The 13,301-nt window shown below is 36.8% G+C and overlaps 1 protein-coding gene across 5 annotated transcripts in view; it reads left to right on the forward strand.

Annotated features, from left to right (window-relative positions):
* The window catches only part of cux2b (cut-like homeobox 2b), a 118,857-nt gene that overhangs the window by 20,055 nt on the left and 85,501 nt on the right, over nucleotides 1-13,301 (forward strand). Inside the window, exon 1 of one of the 5 annotated variants that reach the window (XM_083554392.1) lies at nucleotides 9,066-9,151. The exons of the other annotated variants lie outside the window; for them this stretch is intronic. The gene's annotated coding sequence lies outside the window, so the exon portion shown is untranslated. Of the gene's footprint in view, nucleotides 1-9,065; nucleotides 9,152-13,301 lie in introns of those variants that run through there. 5 annotated transcript variants of the gene reach the window in all.

Here is a 13,301-nt window from a genome sequence, read left to right on the forward strand (position 1 = left end):
TCTAGCTTGCTGAATCTTGGTCCAAAAATTCATTGTGTATTTTTTTTGGCACAGAAAACAAGCTCCTTCCCCAAAGAATATTTAACTGAAGTGAAGCTTGGTGAAGGTAGCATTATGCTATGGGGCTAGTTCTCTTCAGCTGGGACTGGGGTTTCAGTCATGATATTGGAAATCATGAATGGCTCCAAATATCAGTCTATTTATACACAAATCCTACATGCCTGTGCTAGACAGCTAACATGCAGCATGAAGGGCCCTGCTTTGTATGTTTTTATACTGATGGTCCAGTAGCTTTCAAAGGAATCTAGTGTGCACTCCCTTGTTTTATCGTAAGCCTTTTAGCTCTGTTTCAACAGACATGGAGCCTGGCGAGAGTACATCCAGAGAGGAAGTGCAGCGATCCAAGCTTGGCGTCATGCCATTGACAACGTCTTATTTACTGTACAGATGGATGACTCATTTTATGCACCTTATCGTAAAGCATTTGGATTTATGGGAGGTAATGGGACAGGGGGGAATACCCCAGGAGAGGCTTCTAATTGAAGCCAAACACTGTTCCTCATGTGGAAAGCAGGATTAACTCTCATAGAGGATCTCCATCCAGACAATGCACATGTGAACTAGCTGAAGAAGTTAATATTTCTGTCTGACTAATATCTGAGAGATGATCAGATAGACAGTCCAATAAAAGTGTAGGTCAGTAAAAGGGTGGTGTTAATGGGTAGCTGTTTGATAGTAAAGAACAGGTATTAGTGGAGACTAACAGCACTTTAGTGTGTGTGGGAGACACAAGGCTCAGAAGAAGTTTCTTTAGTGCAGTTTTTTTAAGGTCTTATGGCTGTATATCTGTAATATTGACAATTATGTCAAACTTTTTTTTGGATTTTATCAATAACGATAATTAGACGATATTTTGCTGAGTGTGTTATTGTGCTAGTTCCTTAAGGACTACTGTGGACAGCTGACTCCTAAAATGTTTGATATTCTTTAGATTCTGTGTGGTGCTCAGTAAACAGCAGTGACCGAAATTAACCTTTTCCAATAAATTAAAGTGATTTACCTTTTATGGGCTTTTTATTTTTTATTTTTTTTACCATTTATAAAGTCATTTATTAAAAAAAAATAAAAAAAACCCAAAACATTTAATTATTCATTATTGAATTATACATTTTAGCTGTTACCAAGCAAATGAAATTAGTATTTCATCAATGTATAATATAATATAAATATAATATACATTTTATAATATAATATATTTTAGTAGCTGATTTTTGAAGGGAAAAAAGTCACTTTTTGTGAGATATTAATTAACTATATGTGTGTTTTAACTATCTGGCCCATATCTTGGATTTTGTGATTATTCTCGATACATTTTAATAGACTAAATCAAGCAGTAAAAGAACGAACTCGAAATGCACACGCAACCTACTAGACCACATCGTTTATTATATATTTTATTATAAATTAAATTTATATATATATATTTTATTATATTTTATTATAAATTAAATTTATATATATATATATATATATATATATATATATATATATATATATATATATATATATATATATATATATATATATATATATAAAAATTTAATTAAATAAAATAGGCAAGATTTAGGCAAATGATTTTGTCCTTTTTCATTTCCGTACAATAATTACAACAGATCTAAATTATAAAGAATATCTTGGTTGTGAAGTAAAACCTAAATATGGTGAACAATAAAGTAATTCTACTTATAATATTCAGAATAAGAGACATTTTGAACAAATGATTATAGTCTTTAAAAGGTGAGGAATTGGTGGTTGGGATTGAATCTCAATTTAGTCCCACTTAGTGGATATCTTCAATTTGTTTTTCATTTTAATTGCTGATTAAATAAACAAACATAGCTCATGCCATGCTTTAGATGTGTAGTTTTGACCATTTACTTCTTAAAAAAATAAAGCTTCTGATTTGGTTCTGTAAAGACCAACATTTTTGTTTCCTGATGCAGCAAAGTAATAAGGATCAAATTGCACCATGACTTGTAGCTTCTCAGCCTGGTAATCCAGACTGAAGGAGACATAACAGGAAATATTTAAAAAGGTGCACTTTATTATAATACTGTTACTAGTACTCTTCTTCTTATTATTTTTTTTTTGTCTGACACGTGTACTCTCAAAACTAGCTTTGTGTGTACATGGTGTAAATGGAAAATGAAAATTTCATTGTTATGAGTGTGATGTTTAATCCAATAATGATCTGATGTAACAAACTGCTCTAATATCTCTCAGCATTCTTAATCAGAGCGGACTTAGCCCTGTCGCTTTTTATTAACCTCTGTTGAAAAGGGAGAGGGGCTTCACTAATCTGCAATTGTTGCCTCTTGCAGTCTAAAGCACACAAGCACACAGCAGACTTGGTGGTTGGTGGGAAAGTAAAAGGCTTTATAATGGTGCGAGGACCTTGGCACTGTTTGAGCCTGTTAATTCAAATAATGTGTGGTTTTCTTTCTGGGTAATTCTACTTGAGTGACATAGTGGTTCAATGAGACATCCCAAACACCCCCCCTCACCATGTCTACTGTTGCTCTGCTTTAGCACCCTTTTCCCTACAAACTCTAAACCCCTGAGCACCCATCCCCCACACATAATGTGCCACTTCTCCTCCCCAAAGGGAATTAACAATGCAATTAAAAACTAATGACCTTTAAATCAAAGCATATGCCATTCAGTGTGTCTGTGCATGTGTCCATACTGTATGCGTGTTTATATGCACAGGTAGTGGAGATGGAGGTAGCATATCACCTTCTGAGTAATTGTGTAGCCTCAGTTTAAGCACATGGTGGTCTTTTTAGTTCTCTTTTTTTTTTAATTCACATGCCAGTGGTAGGTTACTGATGATCGGTTTGCGTGAATGTTTGCCGCCCATATCAACTGACATTGAGAAGAATAAGATTCTTGTGGTTGTTTTGCGCTTCCTCTATGCTACATTCTGTAACATTGTCTGTGCAAACTGTGATCTTATTTAAACGTCTTCTCCAGTAGCACTCCAATCCCATAATCATGTTCACACAGTATTATTTGCTTTCTGTAAACTCACTTTCCCTCTTGTTGAATTAATACAGTACCACACACTGAGCTCTTGATTCGTCTCATCTTTCAGGTGGAATTGCATTGAATTGCTGTTGAACAGACAGCTTCTGTACTCCCAAACATGCACTGAGCTCTGTAAACAGGGAAAACATGACTGGTCTCCGATCAGCAGTACAATGGGTCTTTTGCTCCCGCTCCTTCTTGCTCATAGCTGTATAAAAGCAGGCACAAGTGAAACACCAAATTAAACAGCATTTAGTCCTCTGTTGATAATGTTGTGTCTCAATGGTGGCTGATCAGAACTGCTTTTATTAAATTAGACAAAGTTAAGGTCAATCGGTGGTTTGCCAAAACTGTCAGTTCTCTGAATATTGAGACAGAGACGGCAGCACATGAATACAAAAGCTGCTATTGCATGCTTTTACAGGCAGGTTTTAGATGCTAAGGTGCTGCTTCTGAATCTTTCATTCCATGCTCCATTTCCTAATATGATTTTTACTAAACTTTTAATTTCCCACTTCCTTTTCTTCTCCTTGTTTTTCCATTCATAGCTAGTTTTACCTCATTGAAAACACGACACGGAATAATAATATATCGAAACTTTTCTTTGTTATATTTAAATAGTTTTTGTTAATTTTTGTTAATTATATTTCTACTAATACTGATAATGATATAGCTAGAAGTGCCTTTCCTATGGTGTCTTTCATTTATCCTAGTCCTCTCTTTTGTTGTAATAAATATTGACACCCTTATTGTGTCTCCTTTTGTTATTATTTTTCTGAACCAGGCTGTTCACGTTAGACTAATATGTCTAGATTCAGTGAGCTTTGAATCAAACCTCACAATTCTTTTCATTATTATCTCTCTCTACTGCCAGCTCGTCTTTTTTTTTTTTTTTAAGCCCAAATACCTTTATTAAAGCTCTATAATCCATTCCACCAGTAAGGACTCCGAAGTCCCAAGCAATTTGGTTCCTTCTCAATACCCCAGAGTTTCCTGTTTCAATAATCCAAAAGGTGAAATATAATGAACAACTGCAGGCCTGGATGCAAAACAAATACATTCCCAGTATTTAATATAGAGCGCACAAAAAGCTCAATAAAATGTCAGTCTGCTTTCCTGAAGATGTGTGGACATGATTCTTTTCCACGGGAATCCGCAGAAGTACTATCGTGTTCGAGTTGACGCTAATAGGGTATAAGCAGTGGCCATCGGCTGTCTTGCCCTCCTGTTTGGTCATGCTCTACTTCCTCGGATGCGGTCTGGCAGGGGATCTTTGCCATTACAGGAGTCATTTGCCCCTTCTACTGTATGGCCTGGAAAATGGGGAGTGTGTGCACATCCTTGTACATGGTGTGTTTGTGTGTTTTTTGAAGGGATGCACTAAAAGGAGGAGAGTGTCAAAGGCTAATTTCCAGAGCTGCGCCTGGGTTGCCATCTCTCATTGCAGGGTGAGCGGCTTGCGTGTTGTCATGGATACTGAAGCATGGCACCCCAGAGAAGGCGAGCAGGGGGACAAATGGCCGCCTTCCTTATAGGATTCCTGTCGGCCAGCCTCTGATAGATGGCCTTGATGGGCCATTTGTCATACTGTAATTGTTCCAGCAAACATGGAATACCCACTAGTATAAACAGTGGTGTGCAGCGTTGCTAATAAAGTGGAGTACCAGTGGAAGAAACGGTGATACACTGCTGCCCTTGGTTAAAGAGACAATGCCTCTTTTGTTCTGGCCCTTGTGCTGATTGGACCACAGGAGGGGGTAAAAGAAAACATGAAGAGAGAGAAAAAAAGCAATCATATAAAATACTTCCATTACTCCTCAGTATTGACATTGTCAAGTGGGGAACCCACAGTGATGGCGTTTGAAACCACACTAGCAGTTTTGGGAGTGATTTATTTAGTATTTTTGTCAGTTTGGCAGCAAAATAGCATGGAAGAGAGTCTGTCAACAAGATGCAGGGAAACAGACATACACCTGAATGTGTGGCTCTGTATGACTATACCATATGAGGCTCTGGTAGCCCTGCGCATAACGCACAGATTACACACGATACACGGATGCCATTTGTTTGCGCTCGCATTAGCATTAGCATTAGTTGCATTCCCTCTGAGGTGTTATTGACAGTAATTTCAGCAAACACACTCTCGGGTGCAAACACAAGCCTTTGCCAAGCCTTGACTTGCTTCTCCCCATCTGAATGTCCTGATTGAGAGGGGAAAACCACATGAATTGAGACATGCTCACTTTGTTTCTTATTAGCCACAAATCTAAAGGTGATTGGATGCTAAAACCTTTACCGTGTGGACAACCTAGCACAGTAGTACATAATCGACTGTTCAGAAAATCAGTGATTGAAAAATAAACTGTTTATTTAGAAGGCATTTATATTTTTTTTTCTTCTTTCCCAAAATGTATCTGAATCTGAAATGTATTTCAATACATATTTCCTGAATATCGAAAAGAGAACTATGGGATATAAAGATTTCAAAAATTTCGTATGTTGGCCTGATGACAATATAAACTTTTTATGTTATGAAATTCATATTATTTGTCAGTTAAAAAATATAATCAATTTCATACAATTAGAAATGAAAACTAAAAGGCATTGATTTTGCCTATATTTTGAAGTCATTGTTTTATATGAAATTAGTCCTGTGTGATCTGGACTTTGAGTGATCTGTATATAATCAGCTGTAATATTTTGGTATAAATGTGTTAACTTTTTTTTTTTCAGACAACATTATAGTGTTACAATTTCATCTGTGTATTTCATATTTCACTATACATTTTAATCTTATATAAACTGAGTTGTTGACAGCAAGCGCACGTCTACGTTCTCTGCTTTGATAGAGCACTTACACTAACTCTCTCTCTTCATTTTTTTTGTGCCCTTGTATCTCAATTATCCTCTCTCTTGTGGTATGCTGAGAATGCTGAAATAATGGTGTGTATGTGTGTGTGCACCTTGTGTCCCATGACTCTTATTTTCTGAAGAAATGTTTGTGTGATGGACTGGCCACCGCTGTAGTGCAACCTCTCGCATCTGTCCTGACATACTGTGGCCCTGGAGCACTTTACAGTGACCCCTCCTCTCACCTTCTTACTGATGGACAGTTTAAAGCATCATTAAGTGTAATTACTATTTCAGCAGAGGAGTCAAGAGAAACTCGCATTGGAAAAAATTATTCTAAATTGCTCAATCACACATCCTCACCCCCCAAAACGCATTTAAATTTTACCCTTTTTAACTTGCAGCACTTCACTTACACACTTGGTGCACTTGCTTTGTTGTTCAGTTGTTCAGTGTTTGTTGCCGTTGCTTATGGTTTTGATAGATTGTGTGTGTGTGTGTATATATAATATGTGTAATGTGTGTGCATATATAATATGCCTTAAACATATACATACTATTATACCATATATTACACAACTGTGTATGTTTTAGGCAGTTGTAAAACAAAAAGAAGGAAAATGCTGAGTGAGTGTAAATAAAGTGAGTGTTAATAATTTATTTGAACAATTTACAAAATGCAAAGTGAGCTAAGAATAAGAAATTCAAACCTATATTAGGTGTGACTACCCATTAGCTTTCCATTCTTATGTTTGCCTGCTATGAACACTTGCTTTTGTAGGATCAGAAGCAGGTGTATAATTAACCAGTTATACCAAGCAGGTGCTAATAATAATCAATTTTATATTTAAGTGGAAACACATTCATTAACCGCAACAGAAACAGCTGATTAGCAGGCTTAAACTGGGTAATTGGGTGAGGAATAGCCAAACTCAGCAAGGTCTTTTCAGAGGGAGCTGATGTTTTTAAATGGTTTTAAGACTGGGGTTTTAAGATGTGCTGGTCAACTATTTTGAAAGAGCAGAAAGAAACAGCAGATGACACATCATGCTTACTTCCCTTTGACAGTAGAAGATCTGGAAGTCTAGCAGTGCCATCAACATAAAACTGGTGGGAGCCAGTGGGACTCAGATATACCCAATAACTGTTTGGAGAAGTCTGGCCAGAAGTGGTCTTTATGGAAGAATTTTGGCCAAAAATCCAAACCTCTGACATAAAAACAAGGCTAGTCTGCAAGTCTGGGGCTGCATTTTTTTCAAATGGAGTTGGACATTTGGTCAGGATAATGGTGTCCTCAGTATTGAGGAATATAGGCAGATACTTATCCTGCGATGACCACAAACATACATCTAAATGCCATTAAGAATTAACTTTAGCATATAGGTTTGGCCCACAAAGAGCCCTGATCTCATCAACATCATTGAGTCTGTCTGAGATTACATGAAGAGACAGAAGGATTTGAGGCAGTCTACAAACACAGAAAGTCTGTGGTTAGTTCTCCATCATGTTTGGGACAACCTACCTGCCTAGTTTCTCCAAGAACTGTGCACAAGTGTACCTCAAAGAATTGATGCTGTTTTGCAGCCATTGGGTGGTTATATGAAATTGGGATTAATTTGGATTTCTCTTCTGTTTATTTATTTTATGTATGTGTTTTTATTATTTATTTACATCAATCTTTCTTTATGCCATTTTTCACAAGTTTGTGAAACAAGACTTGTTGAGTTGAGAAGGTGTGGATTATTTTTCTCTTTCGGCACATAGTTTTGGCTGCAACATAAGTGATTGTTTTAAATTAATGTCTTTATTATTTCTATAGCTCATACACATATACAGTGGATGATCCATATAATCTAAACAGAATAAGAATTGTATTTATTCAAAAAGCATGTTTTCATTTAACAAGGGAAAGTTAATAATCATTGTAGAGAGGATTTGGTAGAAGACTTTTCCACCAAAGGAGAGTTTTTAGGACAGAGTGGGTTATACTTTCCAGATTTTTTGTAACATGACAAGAAAAAAGATGCTGAGGTGAGATTAGCTGTTCATATCTTCTTTAAAGTAAGATATGAATTAACTGTAAACAGCATGATGTTCATTAATAAACTAAAAACTGTCACTAGTGGTATGAGCTGATTAACTGTGCTGTTTTATAAAAATATTCCAATTTTGCTTTGGGTTTGGTTATAATCACGTCACTCCATCATGGGTCATTTTGAGTTATTCCTGATCAAATAGGATTTTAGTCCATATGCATGCTGTGAACATTTTGCCAAAGACTCTACACCAACCATACATTAATGAGGTTTACTATAGGACCATCCTTAATCACATATCCATTGGGTGCTGGATTCTCAACACTGGTACAAGGGCATAAGGCAGAGCAGTGTTCCTGAGAGCCCTTTCTGTCTGTTAACAACATGTCTGTTGTTGCAAAGAACTCAACTTCTCGGCCGAATTATCAACATCATCAAACTCGATTTATTTTAAACTCTGGTGTTGGCAGTTAGTAAATGTGACGACCTCCTTAGTCGGCCCAAGAACACGAATACACTCATGTTTAGACTTGTTTTCCAACTTATTTAAGTTTTTTTTTTACATAATCCTGCAGCCTTGCTAGGAGCCGTTTGATCTTGCGGTACAACACACTCCGTCTCGGTAGTGATGTTGCAAGTAGAATGGGCTGTTATGGGCAGTGTGTGGCCTCATGCAATTTCAAGACTATGCTATAGGGCTGCACTCTAAGGAAACTCATGCTCTCACATGAAGGTGAGGGTACAGCACAATGTATTCCACAGCAAATAAAATGTTGAAATGTAGCTTTCAGATCTATAGTTGCAACCAGTCCTATTTGTTTACCACTCAGCATTTTGGATTAGAAATGATCTTCAAAAGAACACGGCGAGATGCACTGGTCCATGCCATCTATTTTGCCTGTTTCTGTAGTAAAGACTATACTTTTTCATTCAGAATAGACAGCTGGTGTGGGTCTTGTTTTTTATTGAGCCGATATAAGTGTTTAGTGAAAGAATTGGTGAGAACGAACACTTGAATTACCCTCTATTTTTTCAGATACAATGCTCTGAGATTCCTCTGCACTTTCAATGACTTGTGCCCTGGAATTATGCACAGCATACCTTTCTTCCCAGTGGACCCTGCACATGATCTGCTGCTTTTTCCTACCAAGATGAAAGCAACACAATGACATAGGAAGGTGATGAATAACCGGCTGTATTTACAAAGTCTGCAAAAGCGAACTTCATGTTTCACTAATGGCATTATGCTGCAGTTGAGGCAAGTCTTTAAGTATATGCTGTCATAAATGTAGAGGTTCCAAAGTAATTTCTCCATGCTACCCTCAAATAAACAACAGTTTGAGAGAGTTTTGATGTCAAGATCCATAGATTCAATTATATATATATATAAAAATAAATTTTTCTTTTTTCTTTTTATTGAAGTATTGTAATATTATGAAGAAATCATTGTATTGTTATTGCTCATATACTTGTACCAACACAGCATGTGCTACATGTTGTTGTCATTGCTTTGAGACAATGTCTGTTGTGAAAAGCGCTATACAAATAAACTTGACTTGACTTTGCTATTTATGGTCCATCCTCCAAATAACGTTTGTGTTGTAGACGAAAAGGGGGGGTATGGAGACGAATGAGCCGCTGTGGCGACCCCTAACGGGAACAGCCGAAAGAAGAAGGAAGTCATCTAAATAACGTTTGTGTGGTTTGGTAATTAAATGTGGAGGTCCTTTTCCATTGATGGAGCTGAGCAACAAATGGACTGAAATGACTGACACACATTAAGCACATGAACATTAATCCAAACATGTTTCATCATGACTATGTCTCTGGGCACAATATGAGATCCATAAAGAAATTGTTTGCCATGGTTTGAGTAAAAGAAACACAAAAATGGTGTCCTGCACAGTACCCTGACTTACCCCACTGAACACCACTTGGATAAACTGGAACACTAACTGTGGCCCAGAACACTCACCTGACCTTCATAATGCGCTTTTGGCCGAATAGGCAGTCATGCACCAGAATGTATTGGAGGTCCTTCCATAACTTTTCTGTTTGGTTATGGTCTGAACTATTTTAGCTTTATCCATTTCTTTGTAAACCTATTTGTGTGCTTACGGCCATTGTTTTGAATTGTTAAGAATCTCCTGTAGGATTGGCTTGTACTGTCCAGAATTTAAAGGTCTAACAATAATGGCAGGCTTTTCTGATCCTGGGCAAGAAAACGGCCCCAAACCATTACAGTGCATCCTCATGCCTCATGGTTGGTATGTAGTTCTTATGCTGGAATGCAGTGTTTGTTTCACAAACAGTTCTATCAACAGAAAATAATTCTTTATGCTTCTGGCTAAATATGTGGTTTAGAGGAAACTTCAGGCAGCAAGAGTAGCAGAGTAGTGGCTTTCTCTTTGTATTGCTGTTATGCAAAATATACATATTCAGTGTTTGACCAAACATTTCTCATGAACATTCACACTTAACACAAAAGTGGCCAGTATGTCCTTATATGTTACCCTGGGGCTCTTGTGACTTCCCGTTTTATTAACCATGCCTTTTGAGTAAATGCTGAATTTCCTGCATTACAGTCTGATTATCAATCAGGCTTTTTCAGGGACCTGCAATAATCACATTTGGTTAAGGCATAAAACACATACATAATCCTGTCTACGGTGAAAAGCAGACATTGATAGTAAATACCCAAGTAATGTTCTTAAATCATGGGATGGGCCTTCTTAACTCACTGATTACTATCCCCTTGATTTAAGCTCCTGATTTCAATTAAATTAAGTAATTTAAAACAACTTCTTGAGGTTTACAAACTTTCCCCCCAAGATTTATATTAAAAGAAACACTTAATGATTATACAACTATAATGTTTTTGCATCATTTGTTTAATTGGGTTCTCTTTATGTAACTTATTTGGACTTTTCAGATGTATTCAGAAAATTGTAAAGGGCTTACAAACTATCTGTGCATATTATTCATATGGGATTATTTCAAGGAACTAAAGGTGTAATATAGTTACATGTGAATGTTATTCAGTAACATTTTTGTTGCTTAGCCGTTACTTATATTTTGCACAGAAAATAATTTTTGAGCATATGAACCAGTTTGAAGTTAGTTAAGCTTGTGTTTGTATGATCAAACTAGGCTCAGCTGAGTAATTTACTTGTAGTTGAAACCACAAGAAAACCCACATTTCCTCCTGTTGGGAAATGGTCGATGCCATCATCTCAGCAGGCAACCGAGGCTGCAGACCAGCTTCTCCTTGACTCTACATCAATAGCAGAATTTATTATAAAACATTCCCATTGCACTTCTCTCTCTCTTATTCTCCTTTTCCCCCATTTGGGTGATTATTATACTCTGGATGAGAACAAACAGTATCTCTACTTAATAATTCACATCACTTTCATCTGATATTCAGTTACCATGGGCAATTTAGTAGTTGAATAATTTTGTGAAAAATTCATTTATTATGGCTGCGTGTTATGAGGCGGCGGTGATGGCAGCCAAGAGTGTTAGTGGAGGGGTTTAAATTGCGTCTGTGGAGGGGATCCAGGGGAAGGTAATGTGTTCTAATGTTCTCAGCCATATGCATTGTTTTCAGGGCTCATCAGTTTTACATTGATTCCCACTGAAGTGTTTAATTGCATCATGAATATGATCTAATTCTGTCCTTTTCACTGAAACCAGCGCACTCGCTGAAAATGATGTACTGCCATGACAGGACCATATCGGGACATATTTTATATGGAACGTAAATTATAGTGTTAAATTAGCCTGGAAAGATAACTAGCTGGCACAGGGAATGGACCCAACAGTTTAATTTAGTGTCAAAAGGCCGTGAAGGGATAAATCTTCCCCTCTCTCTCTCTCTCTCTCTCTCTCTCTCTCTCTCTCTCTCTCTCTCTCTCTCTCTCTCTCTCTCAAATGCTCTGCCATCATATCTAGGATTTTACTAAAATAGTTTGAATTTCTTTTTATTACCTACAGTTTCTCTTTGTGTCACACTTTCATGTGGGATTTCAGTCACTGGACATGCAAATGCGTCAAAGTGCATAGTAATTAATAGCTTTTTTTTTTTTTTTTTTTTTTTAAAAGAAGCCAGATTAAATAATAAAAAAAAAGACCACCTCAGCATTTCCAGACTTTTATTTGGACCAGTGCTAAGTTTAGAGTGGCTAGGGGAGATACCTTACTTATTCCTTCTATTTCTTATTCTCTGTTTTGCTTTTCCTCCCATCCCAGTGTAAGTGTGAGAGCAGGTAAACGAGTACCTCTTTGAAATGGTTTCTTCAAGCTGGGTTATTCACTGCAAAGATGAAAGGGCCCTCTTTTTTTTTTTTTTTTTTTGCTTCAGGAGGAAGCATTTTCTCTCCGCTGCCCGTAAAGCTTAGAGTGTTCTACTGAGTGGCTGCCAGGAGTTAAGTTTTCTCTTGCCAGCTGCTCCTGTAAGCAGTCGCTCTTTGGCTCTTGTGCCTTCTCTTATCTTCCATACCTCCTTCACTATAATAATGGTCTGAAGTGTTTGCACCAACCACTTAATATAGTGTGTGAACAGTCAGTCATATGGGTTCCCAGAATTTGTAAAGAACCTCTGAATATTGACTGATACCATGTTTTTTGTAACAATCTTATTGTGTGTGTAAATTTGTGTTTTATAAAAGTTTTCTTTTTTTTTTCTCTCCACACTGAAGCAGATAGATGACATGAACTCTTCACAGATTGTGCACACCATTAGAATCAGGAAGGGTTTTTGTTCAGTTTAATGTGAGGTTGCAGTGGTAAGTTCTACAAGACTGAATACATGATACTCTGTATTGCTTGCTGGAATGCAGAGTTTATATTGTACATCACTCTTTCTGGTTGTAAAAGTCTTGCTATAATGGCAGCAACAGTAGCTAAATAAACTCAACGTCAGTTTCGGATATATTTGATTTGTACCAACTGACAATGGCCAAAGAAACACCATTATCCCACATCCACAGTACAACACAAAATCTTTTTAGTGTGGAATAAAGTCTAAGTTTTGATGTGTTTTAAAGTATATTCATATTACTGTGGGTCTGGCTCACATGTCAGAATAAGCACTAGTAGCTTATTATGATGAAACTACACAAGCTGAATCAACAAAAGCCAAACAAATTTTATTGTCTTTGCTTATAAGTTTGGTTTCAGAATAAAAAATAAAAAAAACGAATACGTAATTAAAAATATAAATATATATATATTTTTTTAATATATGTGTATGTGTGTAGAGGAAAATATATAGATGTAGAGGACAGAGTACTATGGAGACAGATGATCGGATGTGGTGAACCCTAA

This window comes from Silurus aristotelis (genome assembly GCF_946808225.1).
Source record: "Silurus aristotelis genome assembly, chromosome: 11".
In the NCBI taxonomy this organism is placed as follows: Eukaryota; Metazoa; Chordata; class Actinopteri; order Siluriformes; family Siluridae; genus Silurus; species Silurus aristotelis.